General features: G+C 40.7%; 1 long non-coding RNA gene across 2 annotated transcripts in view; it reads left to right on the forward strand.

Annotated features, from left to right (window-relative positions):
* LOC146400229 (uncharacterized) overlaps positions 1-15,678 on the forward strand; it is an 84,382-nt gene extending 68,704 nt beyond the window's left edge. For both annotated transcript variants that reach the window (XR_014816878.1, XR_014816879.1), the window contains 3 exons: positions 10,891-11,002; positions 13,078-14,342; positions 14,932-15,678. This is a non-coding gene — a long non-coding RNA (uncharacterized LOC146400229). The remainder of the gene's footprint in view (positions 1-10,890; positions 11,003-13,077; positions 14,343-14,931) is intronic.
* Positions 15,679-16,986: the final 1,308 nt, after the last annotated feature.

Here is a 16,986-nt window from a genome sequence, read left to right on the forward strand (position 1 = left end):
TAATGACTTGTCTTTAAACAGAATCTATCCCCAAGGGCACTTATGCATCAAAAGACCCAAAAGAAAAAGAAGGATTTCTTGACATTAAACTGAATTTTCATTTGAGAGAAATACCTTCAAGAAGGAGAATAAGCAGCATGGAAGTGCTGGTCTAATTCCCCAGACCCACCTCTATGCAAGTCTCATCTTAATTTGTTAAAAAAAAAAAATGGACTGAATTCATACGACTGTATTGATAGAACTCAATTGGCAAGGATTTTGTAAGTAGTAGATCAGCTTCCACCCTAGCTGAGCTATGGAAATCGCCAGTCCATGCAATATACATATATATTCATGTATTCATTTAACAAATGCCAAGCACCATTCTACGAGGTGTTGGGGACAGAACAGTAAACAAAATTGACCAAAAAAGGCCTGCCCCTTTGTTAGATAAATAAGGAGATAAAACAACAGGTTATGATAAGCACCATGGTGAAATGAAAGTGATAAAGCAACGTTCGCAGTGTAGTCAATAGAGGAAGAAGGCACACAGCCACTGGCATCTGGTCCAAGGTCTTTCTGCCGCTGTGTGCTCCTGCTCACTGGTTGTCATCTTCTCCAGCATGCTCTTTGTCTTGGCTGGCTGCATCTCAGTCCAGAAATTTCCATCTCTAAGGGGACCCTGGACTCAGCTGTGTCCCTACTCCTGGATCCAGGTGTCCAACTGCTGCCCAGCTTCCTCCCTTCTTTCTGGTGACCGTTTCCTTGCTTTTGCTTCTGCTGTCTCTCACTCTGCTCCAACCCGCCAGCTTCCTACCCGTCCTACACATGAGTCTTTCTGGTTCCCAGCTTTCGTGGCTTTGTCTTCTATTTCCTACCCCAAGCCTACCCTTTGAATTTGGTGGTCCCCAAGCTCCCCAGGGAAGGGTTCACTTTACTCTGTTTTTGTCCATGTTGCAGTAGTTTAACTCCAGCAGAAGTCTGGAGTGCTGTTCACACCAAGCTTGCTCTAACATCTGTATCCAGGATCTAAATAGAAAGGAACGGATTAGTTACAAATATCTTAAAGAAACGAAATAGCTGTTTCCTACTCAAACACCTATAGATGGTCTTTTTATTACGTCATTGTCTGAAGGACCCACCCACCTGCCTCGAACATTTGCCTCCACGGGCTCTGTTGCTCCACGAGTCGAAATTCACTTACAGAAAAATAATCCCATGGCGATAAGGCTGCCTTGTTTCTTCAGCCGTATGCCTAACGTGCTCTGATTTTAAGTCCATTCCTCAAAAATACCTTGCCACAGCCAGGGTGCTTAGATCAATTATCCTTTCTTATGTTTAACATAAATTCCTTTCTCAACCCACTTCAAATGTGTACCCTTTAGAATCAGAAGGGTCACCTCCTCCATCTGAAGATGTCATATAACTAGATGCCTAAATGGCTTTTCAGATGCACTCATTGCTTAGAGCTGTTTGGCCAGGGCTGTCTCCTGCATCGTCTCATCACAGCGACGGCTGTGGTTGCTCACGATACCACTGCCCCATGACCAAGCCATGCCTGTCCCTTTTGCCTGCGGAACTGCCCTTTTCAGACAACTCCTGTTATCAGAGTTTTGAGCATCAGGTTTGGACTGCTTCCAATGAACCGCAAAAATCTATCCAACTTCTCCAAAACTATCCTGTGACAGTTATTGTTGAAATTTAATAATATGTTATGTAAACTCCACATGAGCACGTTTTCATTCCCTGTCTTTTAATAAATACATTTACATGAAAGTTAAATTGAAGCACTCCCAGTTATACAGTTAGTTCTGAAGGCACATGCGTTCAGCTACCTGTCTTCATTTCAAGCGGAGGCTTATAACGGCCTGGATGTTTGCTCTGGCTTCTGCACAAACCATATCTCCAACCCCTGTGGCACTGCATAGTCTCATGTTTAAATAGTAGATTTGAAGTAAACAAGGATAGCGCAGTGACTGAAAGAGCAGAGAAAGAGAATTTGAGTCACGTCCTTTTTATTATTCTGTGTAACCACTTGAAATATTTGTTTGTGTTTAATATTTAAAACAATGAAACAATGTAAACAGCAAGATCTAATATTTTTCTTTTTTTTTTCAGATCTTCTTTTTTTTTTTTTTTTTTTTTTGCCATTTCTTGGGCCGCTCCCGTGGCATATGGAGGTTCCCAGGCTAGGGGTCGAATCAGATCTGTAGCCGCCAGCCTATACCACAGCCACAGCAACGTGGGATCCGAGCAGCATCTGCGACCTACACCACAGCTCACGGCAACGCCGGATCCTTAACCCACTGAGCAAGGGCAGGGATCAAACCCGCAACCTCGTGGTTCCTAGTCGGATTTGTTAACCACTGTGCCACGACGGGAACTCCAGGTCTAATATTTTTCCTTGATAAGTGTAAATCTTAGTTCATACGTGAAATATCTTACTGAATTTGAACAATAGCTTTAATATCAAAATTTATTCATTTTAATTCTTAACAATTTTAACACCCAAATGTGAATGAAGATAAAAATTCCATTTTATTAAAATCAATTTATTAGACAGTCATGTACATTAAATATCATTATATCAGACTATAATCAAAAGACCATAGTTCAAACTATTAGGTGGATAGAAAAGTGTAGAATAAATAGTTGTATTCTCTTTTGTCCAGCAGGAACAGTGATGACAATATTTGCTCATAATTACTCTCAATTTGAAAAAAAAATTGACGTGGAGAATCAACATAAAATGACATTGACCTAGTGAAGCTCCACAAAGAACAATTTAAAAAAAGCCCCCAAAGATAGAGCAATCAGCCTCTACGTCTATGTTGAAACATGCAGTGCCCTCCACATCACATACGGCTCCATCACGGAAAGGACTTTCACCGTATACAGGAAAGGAGTGCTAAACTATGCTAAAGACGCTGAATACGCTATCGAATCACAGTTTCTCTAATTAATGTGAATCTGAGCATATCTTCACATTTATTGCTCATTCAGTTTTCTTTTACGAAATGTCTGCTAAGTCTTGTGCCAATTTTCCTGGATAGTTAAAATGTCAGTTCGTACAAATTCTTTACATGTCCTTAATATTAATTCCATCCTTAAGCGTATAGCTCTCTCCCTGATTGTCTAGATCATGTACCACTATATGGAGGGATTCTGTGAGGCTGTCTTTCTGTTAATCATTATTAAGCTTATGGCATTGTGGAATTAAATCCTGTGACACCAATTACTTAATATAAATTGTACATTTATTGGTGAATTGCTTTTTTAAAATGTTTAATTATTGAACTTATTGTAAATAATATTTTTCTTTGATTTTATTTTTATTAATAAAGCAATAATTTTCGAACTACTAAATAGCAGATAGTGTCGAATAGTGTTCTCTGGTAGATGGGGAGTGAAACGAAGTGAGAAATTGGTCTAGCTTCCTAATTTCAGAGTTCCTAGGGTGTGGTGTGTGTGTATGAGGGGAAACCTCAGGTAGAGTTTTGCAGACTTTCTGAGTAGAAGAAACAGGTCAGGGGAGAATAAGGTGGCTTGAGTTCACAAGACAAAATACTGAAGAGAAGGGAAATTCACAAAAAGAGAACTCTATCAGTCTTAGAGGGGTCCTCTTTCTTGAATATTCAGCTAAGCACTCACAAGTACAGGCAGGGGAAAAAAGTACCTGAGCCTAGAGAAAGATCCACCAAAAAAGGATTCGAAAGAGCAATGATCGGAACTCACACTAAGAAGGGAATAATTCCTTTCCCATCAGCCACACTGGAAAACTTGATAATTCATGGCTCTGTGGGTAAAGTACTGTAAAGGATTTTTCCTCGCTGGTAGAGAAAAATCAGTGTTTTAGACCAAGCACTGACCTTGTCCCTCCTAAAAAAAAGTTAAGACTCAAAGGACTAAACCATTTCCAGGTCACTTAAGTGTATTTAAGATGAAGTTCGGGACTGCTTCAGGAAAGCAAAGACATTCAAGACCCAAGGTAAAACCTGCAATACCTGGGTTCCAGGTAAAAAGGAATTCTAAGGCATGAGGAGCAGGAAAATATGCATGAAAAGAAATGAATAAGTCAATGAAAACCCACTGATAACAAGACACAATGTTAGAATTAGCAGTCAGGCATGAAGACAATTATATCTGTATTCCGTATGTTAAAAGAAAATAGAGTCATGGAAGATGGAAAAATGATACCTGTGGAACGTCTATAGATTAAAACTAAAGTTTGTGAAATGAAAACTACATTGTATAAGATTAATGGCAGCTTTGACATTGCAGAAATAATGCGTCAATTTGAAAAGACAGTAATAGAAACTATTCAAAACAAGAGAAGAGGATAAGATAAAATAATGAACAGAGCATCAGAAAACTAATATAAGCATTAGCCAACTGGAGTTCCCGTTGTGGCGCAGTGGTTAAGAACCTGGCTAGGATCCATGAGGATGCAGGTTCGATCCCTGGCCTTGCTCAGTGGGTTAAGGATCCGGCATTGCCGTGAGCTGTGGTGTAGGTCAAAGACGCGGCTTGGATCCTGAGTTGCTGTGGCTGTGGCATAGGCTGGTGGCTACAGCTCTGATTCGACCCCTAGCCTGGGAACCTCCATATGCCGTGGGAGCGGCCTTAGAAAAGGCAAAAAAAAAAAAAAAAAAAAAGCATTTGCCAACTAATACACATAACTGGAGTCCCTAAAGGAGAAGCAAGAGATGGGGGAATTTCAAATATTAGCTGGTAGCCCCAAATTTTCCAAATTTGATGAAAATTATAAAACAATAGATCTAAGAAAATCAACAAACCCTAAGCTCAAAACACATAAAGAAAACTATACTATAGCACATTATAACCAAATTTCTCCAAAACAGTACTAATGGGAATGATTTCAAAAGTAGCCAGGAGTTCCTGTCATGGCTCAGTGGTAATTAACCCAGATAGTATCCATGAAGACACAGGTTCAATCCCTGGCCTCGCTTAGTGGGTTAAGGAGCTGGTGTTGCTGTGAGCTGTGGTGTAGTTTGCAGACACAGCTTGGATCCCGCATTGCTGTGGCTGTGGTGTAGGCTGGCAGCTGTAGCTCCAATTCAACCCCTAGCCTGGGAACCTCCATATGCTGCGGGTATGGCCCTAAAGAGACAAAAAAAAAAAAAAAAGAATGAATGTGATAATTCACAGACATGAGCATGTATGTAGAAAATTCAAATGAAATCTACATAAACTCTATTAGAATTAATAAGTGAATCTAAGTTTCAGGATACATAATCAATATAAAAAAGTAAATTAGGAGCGCCCGTCATGGTGCAGTGGAAACAAATCCGACTAGGAACCATGAGGTTTGATCCCTGATTTCCCAGCGGGTTGAGAATCTGGCGTTGCTGTGAGCTGTGGTGTAGGTCGCAGACGTGGCTTGGATCCCCAGTTGCTGTGGCTGTGGTATTGCTATCAAAATAGATTAATCAGTGAAACAGAATAGAGTCCAGAGTCCAGAATAGATCCACACATACATAAACAACTGATTTTTGACAAGGATGCAAAAGCAATTCAGTGGTCAGAGAATAGTTTTTTCAAGAAGTGGTGTTGGGTATCTGCAGGCAAAATAAAAACAAAAAAACTGACTGATGCCTTGCAAAAGGTACAAAAATTAGGCATAAATGTAAAACCTAAAACCATAAAACTTCTAGAAGAAAAAGTAGGGAAAATGAATTAGGTAAATATGCATTAAATATGACACCAAAAGCAAGATCGAGGAAAGAAAACAACATTTATAAATTTCTTCATCAAATGTTTAAAAAAATCTGCTCTGAAAAAGACACTGAGAGAACAACAACAAAAAGTCACAGAGAGGGAGAAAATATTTGCAGAACACAAAGGACTTGTATCCAAAATGTATAAGAACTCTCAAAACTCAATAATAATAAAACAAAAATTTTAAATATAGCAAAACTAAATTTTTAAAATATAACAAACTAATTTTTTAAAATGTAGCAAAATATCTGAACAGATAATTTATCAGAGGAAATCTACAGGTACCAAAAACGCCCATAAAATGATGTTCAACAGCATTAGTCCTTAAGAAAATACAAATTAAAACCACAGTAAGCTATCACTATCCACATATTAAAATGACAAAAATAAAATCCTTGACCATACAAAGTGTTGACCAGGATGTGGAGGAACTGGCATTTTCATATACACCACTTTTGGAATGTAGCAGTGCAAGCCTTTTGGAAAAGTTTTTCAGCTTTGTAAAATGTTACGCATTCGCCTATCCATTTTCCTAGGCAATTACTCAAAAGAATTGAAAGTTTAAGACCCATACAAAAACTTGTACATAAGGCTTTTTGCAGCTTTATTCGTAACAGCTCAAAACTGGGAACACCCAAAGGTGAAAGGCAAATTGTGCTACAGCTTATCCTGAATACTATTTGGCAATAAAAAAATAAAATGGACTATTGATTGCAACAATAGTAGATGAATCTCAAAAATAATTAGGCTTAGTGAATGAAACCAGAAAGAAAAAAAGAGAGCACATATTATTTACTTATATTTTATAGAAAATTTTTGGGGAAAAAAGACTAAACTCCAAGGACAAAAAGTAGATGGATAGTTGCAAGGGTGTGGTGGGGCTGGAAGAAGACCATGCAGTGGGGTACGAGTCAGTTTGGGGAGGTTCGCTATCATTTAATAAGTGTGTACAGATGTCAAAATGTATTAAGTTATACACATGTGTCCTTGATTGTATGGCAGGTACATCTCAGGGAAATTTCAAACCATTGTTACACTTGTTTTGCTCCGGTCAGGTTTTTGCCTAATATTTCTTGTTTTCCCTTTTACTGGCAGTCTTTCTATCTCATGAGTCTTAGGTATGAATTATAAATAGCATATACCTGGATTTATTTTTACTTCTGGAAATCTGTCTTTCATGGGCGCATGTCATCCATTTTTGTTTGTTGTTCTTCTTCTCACTGATGTGGCATATTTCTATTATTATCTTGGGCTCTCGAATTACCACAGGTTTTGATTGGTTCTTTTCTATTCTTTTCCTGTCTTTTACAAAGTGTTCTTTCATCACTTTAATTTATTCTATCCCTACTTTATTCCATCTTTTTTTTTTGATTTATTAACTCTGTTCCTCTTTATATGGTTGCTATACTTATTCGAGAGCATTTAATAGCCTGGTGCGAAAAAGCCGAGGTAATAGCACATCTTGTTTTCCGGCACATTATCACCATTTGTCCACATTGAAGATCTCTAGGCTCCTTAATGCATGTACCTGCATGGTGTGCATATGCGCATTCACTATCCCCATCCCCACTCGTCTGTCTGATGGGTAGTATTTTAAGGTAACTGTTGTGCATGTATGTTTAACTCACATGAGTGATATGGTGCTAACTTCATTCTGTAGCCACCTTTTTCCCCAGGACTCTGCTTTTAAGGTCTATACCCACGTGGCTGTGAGTGCCTTTGGTCTGTTCTCACATTGCTCCCAACCCTTAGAATTACCCAGTTGTGTAATATTTGCCTATCTGATGTATACAGAGTGATATATTATTATATGAATGTTCACTTGTCTGATTAGTAATGATTATGTCTTCTTTAAATTACCTATTCATATCTTTTATGCAATGTTTCTTGAGTTTCAGTACTTTTTTGGTGGATTTCTTATATATTTTTAATATTAGTTCCTTGACTTTTCTTCACAATCATCTATTAAATTTACACAGGACAGCCTTCCTTAAACAGAAATTCTAAAAGACTTATGTAATCAAATTCATCAAGTTTTGGCTACATAAGTTTGTTTTGTTTTGTTTTTGTTTGTTGCAGAAAATGCTTTGTAATTTTATTTTTTGAAGAAAAATATACTACCTGTGATATTCACGTCTTTAGTTTTTGACCTCATATGATCAAGTTTTCCAGATAAGGATCCCAGATCATGACTGAATTTATTATAATCAAGTTAATCAGCAGAAATAGTTGCCAAATGGATGGATTTAATAATCTGTCACGTATGGTTCCATCTTAGATAATACCTGTTTCTGGAAGAGAAGATTCTTATATGTAGCTTCTATGTCTCTGCCACAACAAAGATGGGCTTCTTGAGCATCTTGCTCTATCTCTATGTCGTCTCTGCTCAGTGTCTCTCCAGCATGGTAGCATGAGTAGCTGGACTCTTACGTGACAGCTCAGGGTTACGAACCTTCATGTCCATGTGGGGCAGGAACCAAGGTTATGTCCATCCAGGAAACAGATGGCATTCCAATTCAACAATGTAAACCCATGGACTCTGTGAAATTTTGCTGTGAGATCGTCTAAATTAGTACTTCTTTCCCAAAGTTTTCTAATATTCCTTCTTCTGATCCCCTTTGGCTTCTTCCCATTGTTGCTCTTTCTACCCAAGTCCAGTCTAGCTCATAGGCTTGTTTAGAACATGCATATCTTGTCTTCCATTTCCTCATCTTCTCTCTACAGGAGTGAGAGTTCCGGGCCCCACATCAAACCCTCACGTGCGGGGATCTGGCACTGGGAGAAAGAGCCCCTGGAGCATCTGACATTGAAGGCCAGTGGGGCCTATGCGCAGGAGCTCCACAGGACTGGGGGAACCAGAGACTCCATTCTTAAAAGGTGCACATAGACTTTCACGTGCTCTGGGTCCCAGGGCAGAGCGAGGTCTCCAGAGGAATCTGGGTCAAACCTGACCGCAGTTCCTGGAGGACATCCTGGGAAAACAGGGGTGAATGTGGCCTGCCGTGAGGGAGGGACACTGAAGGCAAAGCTCCCGGGAATACTCAGCAACTGCCCTTCCTGGCTTCATAAGTTTTACCAGTAACATTTTAATGGTTTTTAACAGCTCCTAAGTCAGAAAGAAAATTGTAATTACATTAATTGTTTTACCTGTCACGTGTAAATCTTTAATGGTTCCCAAAGTCCTCCTTGTATAGGCTTTTAAGTAGGTATCAGTTTTGTTTTCTCCATATGTAAGGCAGGTGTGCCAACAGCTTTATCCTCACGGTCTGTCAAATTTCCATGTGAACGTGGATCCCTATGGCTCTGTTCTGTGCACACTCTGTTCTGTGCTCCACTTTTCCTGCAGTAGCGTCATACTGACTTTATCAGTGTAGCTTCGTTAGATGCTTCCAAGATGTCTTGTAAGGTACATCTCTTTGCTGGTCTTGAAAATTGGCTTAGCTATTTTTTGAAACCGTAATTCACATAAATTTCCAAATAAATCGTATCCAGTTTCTTTAAAAATGTCACTGACATTTTTATTGGAATTTAGTTGAATTTGTAAATTAAGTTAGAATCAGTATCCTTATAATATTGCCATTGCAACATATTCATGAGTCTGGAAGATTTCTGCTTTTTTCGGGTCTTCCTTTATGTTCTTTAATACAGTTCTATTTTCTACAGCAGGATTTGTGAACTCTTTGTTAATTCCTTGATATGTCATTTTTTTTGTCCCTCTTGTGAATGGCATTTTATTTTTAATATTATCTAGACATACTTTTACGAGCTGATCTTTCATCTACTGATCTTGCACAATATTCTCTTTAATGGCAAAATTTTATCTGTTACTTTTGTGCATGTGCTGCATAGACAGTCAACTTATTTGTGAGTAATGGCAATTTACCCAGGCCTTTCTAGTTCTGTAAGTCCTATTTCTTTTCTTTCCATGCAGCATCAGCCAGCACCACTGGTAACAGCAGTCATCTAAGAATCTCACATCTCAAAGGGAATGTGTGGTCTAAAAATTCTCCACTAAATATAATCTTTACTCACGATACCTTTTTTCAAGTTAAGAAGTTCTCTTTTATCCCTAGTTGGCTAGAATTTGTATTATACATGTGGATGATTTTCTGTATCAGATAAGATAATCGGCATTTTTAAATTTTTATTTTATTTTATTTCTTGTTTAGAGCCACACTTGCAGCATATGGAAGTTCCTAGGCTAGGGGCTGAATCCAAGCTGCAGCTGCCAGCCTACACCACAGCTCACAGAAACACCAGATCCATAAGCCACTGAGCAAGACCAGGGATCAAACCCGCATCCTCGTGGATACTAGCTGGGTTTGTAACCCACTGAGCCACAACGGGAACTCCCTCGCTGGTTTTAAGAGATTTTTCTTTGTGTTCTGAAATTCCCCTACAGTGTTCCTAGATTTTGGACAGTTAATATATTAACTTGGGTTCCTGAATTCCTCTTCAGTTTGCAGACTGCCATATTTATCCAGGTCTGGAAATTTCTCTCTGAGTATTACATCTCCACCATTCTTTCCCTCTGGAAATTTTCATTGCACAGATTTTGAACTGTCTCAGGTTTTCCTCCTTCGATCTCTTGTTCATATGTTTCATCTCTTTATCTCTCTATTAATCATGGTTGCCGATTTCTTTAGCTGCGTCTTCAGGCATATTAGTGCAAAACTGTTCTAATGCAAGAAGACTAATTTCCATGGCCAACTTCTATGATCACTGCTGAAAGTTCCTTGAGAGTCCCCACTTTTGGTTTCCTGTGCACAGAAAGAGGAGACTGTGGAAGGTTGACTCATCTGTGCACAGCCACGGGGGACCTGCTAAACCTGGAAAATGCTCCAGGGGAAAGTGAGAATCAATTGAAAGAGCAACACAATGAAATAGAGCTTTAAGTAAAACAAATGTCAAGTTCCCTCTGATTTGTGACAAGTAGGACACAAATGACCCCATTAAAATGTACTTGGCCCTGCGGATTTGTACACTTGCTTGAGAAATCCATCCAAAAATATATGTCTTGGAAAAGTTTTTTGTTGTTGTTGTTTTCCTTTTTAAGCTTAACCCAGATGCAACAGGTCACAAGGCTTTATAACATTTAGTCTAGATCCATCTGACAAAAATCTTGCAAATGGACCGGCACACATGACCCTCGGTTTGTTTCTCTTTATAAAGGTCCGCACATAACACATGGCAAAGTGGACACCTAGTAACATAAACGGGACAGAGAATGAGCACCTGGAGGAAATTATACTCTTCCCCTAAAATGAAGGCAAGATGGAGAGGGGTGAGTTCTTTACCAGCTGCTGACTGGTAACAAAATATTATGTAAATTAAGTTTTGTGCAGATTTGGTAAATATTTATGGAGTGAAGAAACTTTGAAAAATAAGGTCTTTACCAAACTACAATTCAAAAAGATACATGCACTCGTGTGTTCATAGCAGCACTATTCACAATGACCAAAATATGGAAACAACCTAAAAGTCCTCTGGCAGATGAATGCATTGAGAAGATGTGGTATATACACACAATGGAATGCTACTCAGCCATAAAAAAGAACAAAGTAAAGCCATTTGTAGCAACATGCATGCAACAAGAGATTCTCATACTAAGTGAAGCGAGTCAGAAAGAGAAAGACAAATACCATGTGGTATCATTTATATGTGGAATCTAAAATATGGCACAAACGAACCTATCTAAGGCATAGAAACGGACTCACAGACATGGAGAACAGACTTGTGGTTGCCAAGGGGGAGAGGGAGGGTGTGGGGTGAACTGGGAGTTTGGGGTTAGTAGATGTAAACTATCACATTTAGAAGGGATAAGCAGTGAAGCCCTGCTGTACAGCACAGGGAACTATATCCAATCTCTTTTGATAGAACATGATGTAAGATAATATGAGAAAAATAAACATATATATATGTATGACCGGGTCACTTTGCTATGTAGCAGAAATTGACACAATATTGTAAATTAACTGTACTTTAATTAAAAAATAAGAAAATCTGGCTAAAAATCATTTAAAAAAATTTTGCTAGCGTATAATTGACTTACAAAGTTGTGTTAGTTTCACGTGTATAGCAAAGTAAATCCATTGTACGTAGATACATTCCTGCCCTATTGTTTAGCACAGGGAAATCTACTCAGTACTGTGTAATAACCTATATGGGAAAAGAATCTGAAAAAGAGCCTAATAATCCTTCGGATATCAAAAAATAAAATCAGTATAAAAAGCTACTTGAGGATTCAAAATAATTCTACCATTCATAAAATTATGCAAATATGATGCATAGTTATCAAAAACATGAAATTAAGCAGGATATAACTTTTTTGGAAAATCGGTTAAAATTACCTCAAAAACTACTATATGTGGCAGAAATATTTTTATAGAATGAAATCCTTAAAGAGTTCTAAAGAGGCTTTTTCAGTGAGTTGAATTTTAGGCAAACTCAACAAATTGATTAACAAGAGAAGTGATTTCAGCCAAATTTGCTTTTAGACAAATTGATCATCGCATCATTTCCACAAGTTACTATCTTCTTAAGCTGTAAATATTGGGCTTTAGTCTTTTGAATGTGCCACGGAGGTCAGTATATGGTGTATATGAGTAATATGTATATAGATATGCTACTAAACCACTAAGCCAGAAGGAAGGGTCCTTCTGATGAACTTGATAAAGGCAGAATTGGGAAGATTTTTTTTTTTTTTTTTGGCTTTTTGCTTTTTCTAGGGCCGCTCCCACGGCGTATGGAGGTTCCCAGGCTAGGGGTCGAATCGGACCTGTAGCCGCTGGCCTACGTCAGAGCCACAGCAACGCGGATCCGAGACACGTCTGCAGCCTACACCACAGCTCACGGCAATGCCAGGTCCTTAACCCACTGAGCAAGGGCAGGGATCGGACCCGCAACCTCATGGTTCCTAGTCGGATTCGTTAACCACTGCGCCACGATGGAAACTCCAGAATTGGGAAGATTTTTTTAAAATATTTCATTGATTGATAGAGGAGAAAAATCCAGTTCAGGATAAAGCATCCAAGAACCTAGGATGCATATCTAATGGGATAGCAGGAAAGCTAAACGGATCTAAGATAGAAAATTCCAGCTGTAGAGGTGGAGCCTATCCGAATACCCTGGGCCTCAGACAAGAGTCAGAGGTAGGAAAGAAGACCTCATTGATAAGAGATGCAAAAAAAAACAGATACGAGAGAGGAGAGGCAGAGGAAGCCCAGAGGTCTTAGAGATAAAACCATCTACTCTTAGCTATTTGGGTAGCAATGTGCCTGCAAATTCAGGGTGGCTTTACCAAAAGTCAAAAGTGGTGGCTCAGAGCCCAAATAGAAAAGGTTCTTTTCCCTCTCTCAGACCGGAGGAGAGATCTTAAGTGGGATGCCCTGATGCTTGATGTGATGAAAAGGCTGGTTCAGGGTGCGTGGATCAGATGCCGCAAGTGCCGTCCAAGACACCATTTGAGCTCATGAGCAACGGTCAAAGAGAGCAAGTGGGGAAAACGGGAATGATCTTTTGTACGTTGACGTTATCGTTAATAATGAAGTGATTGTGATTATTTTGATTTGCTGGAGAAGCAGACTTCCAGGTGGCAAGAGACAGGAGGAAGGAGAAGTTTCTGCTCGAGAAGCAAGGGGCCATTAGCATGATCTGAGTTGGAAAAACCTCCCCATTTGTACTCTTGGCTGATGGCTGCAGATTCAGGACGCAAGCTCTTAGATGCTATGAGTAGCTGGGGTATCATCTGTGCTCCTCATGGGAACTTTTCCTCTCTCCATCTCTTTTCTCTCCTCTGCTCTGCTCTCTCCAGCCTGGCCTTGAAGAGCCTTCATCTGAGCCCCATAACACCCCGCCCTTCTCTGTATTTTAGTCCCTGTATGTGGAATGTCACTTGGGTTTTTGTTGTTGTTGTTGTTCCTTCATGGCCCTAGGAGCTTCTGGAGGACAGAGACCTCTGTTTTTCACCTTTGAATCCTCAAAACCAGTGCCCAGCGTATGGAAGGCAATGGTGAACGAACGAGAAGCTAGGAATAGCTGGTTGGATAAATGAACGGGTAGGGGAGTGGCTCACACATGCACCCACAGACACACAAATACACAAACAGCCAGGCACACAGACACCTTGTGTTCCTCTGACGCTCATCCTCGGTCCAGCCCTCGCCGAGATGTCAAACAGCTTCCTCGGAGAGGCTGCCTTCCGCTGTGCACAGTTCCAGCACACCCTCTCCCGGGTGTTGTATTTAATGCCAGCCCCGTACACTCCGAGTGGGGTCCGAGATTCCAACCCCATCTCTGGGGACGGTCTTCATCCTTCCAGCCTCTTCTCTTTGGTGGGGTTTCAGCACTTCCTCCCCTCCAAGAGAAAGGCAGCAGAGATGTACTTTCTTGCCATGTTTACTTGATGTCTTAACCTCATATCTATTTGTCATTTTTATTGTATGTTTTCCTCTCTCTGTATTCATTTTGGATGAGGCCTTGTCCTTAGCCCTTGCTTTCAGAAAAGAGAACGCGATGCCTCCTGGAGCTAGGAATTTATGTCACTGGTTCCTGCTGCACCCAGCTACATGGGAAATAGAACATCTGCACGGCCATCAGAGTCTGCAGGAACTTAAAACTCTACGGTAAGTCTTCATTCTTCAAAGCATCTTCGAAAGCACTATTTTAGTTGAGTCTTACCAAGGTAATTTAGGTCAGGTTATTACCCTCGAAAAGTACATCAGGGTTTTGAGACGAGCACTTGGGTCTGATTTGTGCTGAAGCTCTTCCTGTCTGCTGGTGTGACAATGAGCAAGTCGCATATCACCCCGAGCCTCTTTTTTCCCACCTCTTACATCGCAATAAGTAATACCTATCACTTTCCTATCGTTTAAGTTAGAACACCTCTCTGTAATAGTATGTGCCTAACCACTTCACAAGTTTTGATAAGCCTCAAATAAGATAGTGTAGATAAAAGTTATGGAAGCCACGAAGCATTCTAAAATCAAAAGGACAGTGACTGTCATTACTGACCTATCACTATTGCATGTAACATCTCACCAAATTCTACGAATGGAGACAATTCTGGATGAGCAGAACTCCGCGTCTCCCAACTCCCATTGCCGGGCTTCTTCCTCCCCAGCAGCTGCCTTTACTAGTCCTAATAGAGGGCCCTGAGGTGCCTCTTCCCGTCAGGGCACGGGCAGTAACAATGAAATTCTTCACCCCATCCAGCCTTCCTGGTTCCGGGGGAGAGCTGGGCTTCCTTCACCAAGGAGGGCAGCAAACTAAGTTTCTTTCCATCTCGATGACTCCTGGAAGACGAATTTGGCTTGAGCCAGAGAAGAGAAAGCTTCTGACCTCTCCGAACCCCTCTCTGCACACCTGTGGCATCCTTGACCACAGCCAGCCCAGAGATGGGTTAAAGGGGCAGAGAAGAAATGCACATTTGCTGCTTTTGTTTTCCTTTTGCCCCTCCACGGTTCCTCACTCATGACTCTAAGACCTGGACAATTTTCTGATTCACTGAATGATTCAAGTCTCTTAAAAGCACTTTAACTTACGAATGGATTCCCTTTCTGGCAAGTACTTCAGGGGCTGCCATCTGGGAGCTTTCTCTTATGCTGCATTTGTGATTTTTTTTTTCCCCACTGGGGCTGTTTTTTAAGTGCATTTACGTATTAGGCCACAATTGGCCTGAGATCCACCGTAAGAAGCAAGCTGTGGCCATGTCAATGGATCGTAAAAGGAAAATGACCTCAGAGCGTAGCCCTGAGGTTAAAGACACTCCCAAACAAACAAAACGAAATTATATTTTCTCAATTCAAAAATAACTGGATGGAAACATCTTAGTCCCAAATCCAATTGCTTTCACCAGGATAGTGATGAAATTGGCTCTGTTGATAAAAGCCAGCCCATCTCCCTCCCTAATTGCATCGGCTTGACCCTCTTTCTGATTAAATGCTTATAATTTTTCTCCCAGCATGTCATTTTTTAATTATAATATGTTTGAAGAGCATCAAAATTATTTGGCTGTTTGCAGGGTGATTGTTGACAGCAGAGTCAACTCGTTTTTTCTCTGATGTGCTGAGCACCCAGTGGGTGCCTGCGAAATAATAATTGGTGATAGAGGCAGAGCTGTCCCTGCGGATGGGTGATGGGCCCCCAGGCGGTTGTGGGTGGGGAGGAGAAGGCTCTGGACTCCCTGAGGGTGGTGCTCCTGCTTCCCAGTGCATTTGGGATGGTGACAAAGAGAGGAAGAGACATTACTGGTGCCTGGGCTCTTATTAGTCTAGAGAAATTTCTGCTCAGAGGCCTCCAGTTAGCTCAGGTGGTTTTCCCTGTATTGAGGGATGGATGCAGCAGTCCTTTCTGTTTTGCTTTATTCCTTTTTATTAGAGGACAGGCGATGTATATTGAGGTGTCCATTTCTGCTGTGCGGCACAGTGACCCAGTCACACGTGTACACACAGCCTTTTTCTCGAACTGTTTTCCACCATGTTCTACCCCAAGAGAATGGACATAGTTCCCTGTACCAGCTCAGGAACTTCCATATGCTGTAGGTACGGCCATAAAAAGAAAACGAATTTTTTTTAATTTGTTTTTCTATTTATGGCCATACCTGTGGCTTGGACATTCCCAGGCTGGGGGTCCAATCAGAGCTGCAGCTGCCAGACTACTCCACAGCCATAGCAACGCCAGATCCGAGCCACATCCGCCGCAGTTTGCGGGCAAGGTGGGATCCTTAACCCAAGGAGCAAGGCCAGGGATCAAACCCGCATCCTCACGGGACACTGTGTTGGGTTCTTAACCCACTGAGCCACCGTAGGAGCTCCCAGCAATCTTTTAAAAGAACATTCTGTTTAGGAAATATCTACCTGTCATAGTTAATCCTAAACCAACTAAAATATACTGTAGTCTGGACCCCAGACCAACCGAATGAATAGAAACCACCCAGCTATCTGCAATGATGGGATATGAGAAAAGAGAAGATAGATTTAGGAAAAAAGATCTCTACAAGGTTACAAAAGCAGATCAGGCTTCCGTCTCACATTTCACTGGAAAGTAGATACATGGTTGGCCTTAAAAACGTTGTTCTCAAACTCTGCTTCACCCTCACCAGCTGGGCCAGCTTGAGTTATGAGCACATTCTCTCTAACCCTGCTTTCCTGTCTGGGACGGTATTCGCACCATGCACGGTGATGCCTCCGTAAAGCAGGGTCTCCACAGTTCAAGAGCTTGGGAAGGGTGGATCATAGCTATTACATCACTAAGGTTCTGCATCAGCAT

The sequence above is a fragment of the Sus scrofa genome, chromosome 9, assembly GCF_054392235.1.
Source record: "Sus scrofa isolate SSC_HxYL_T2T_F1_AM1 chromosome 9, Sscrofa_HxYL_maternal_Yorkshire_Landrace_v2.0, whole genome shotgun sequence".
Classification (NCBI taxonomy): Eukaryota; Metazoa; Chordata; class Mammalia; order Artiodactyla; family Suidae; genus Sus; species Sus scrofa.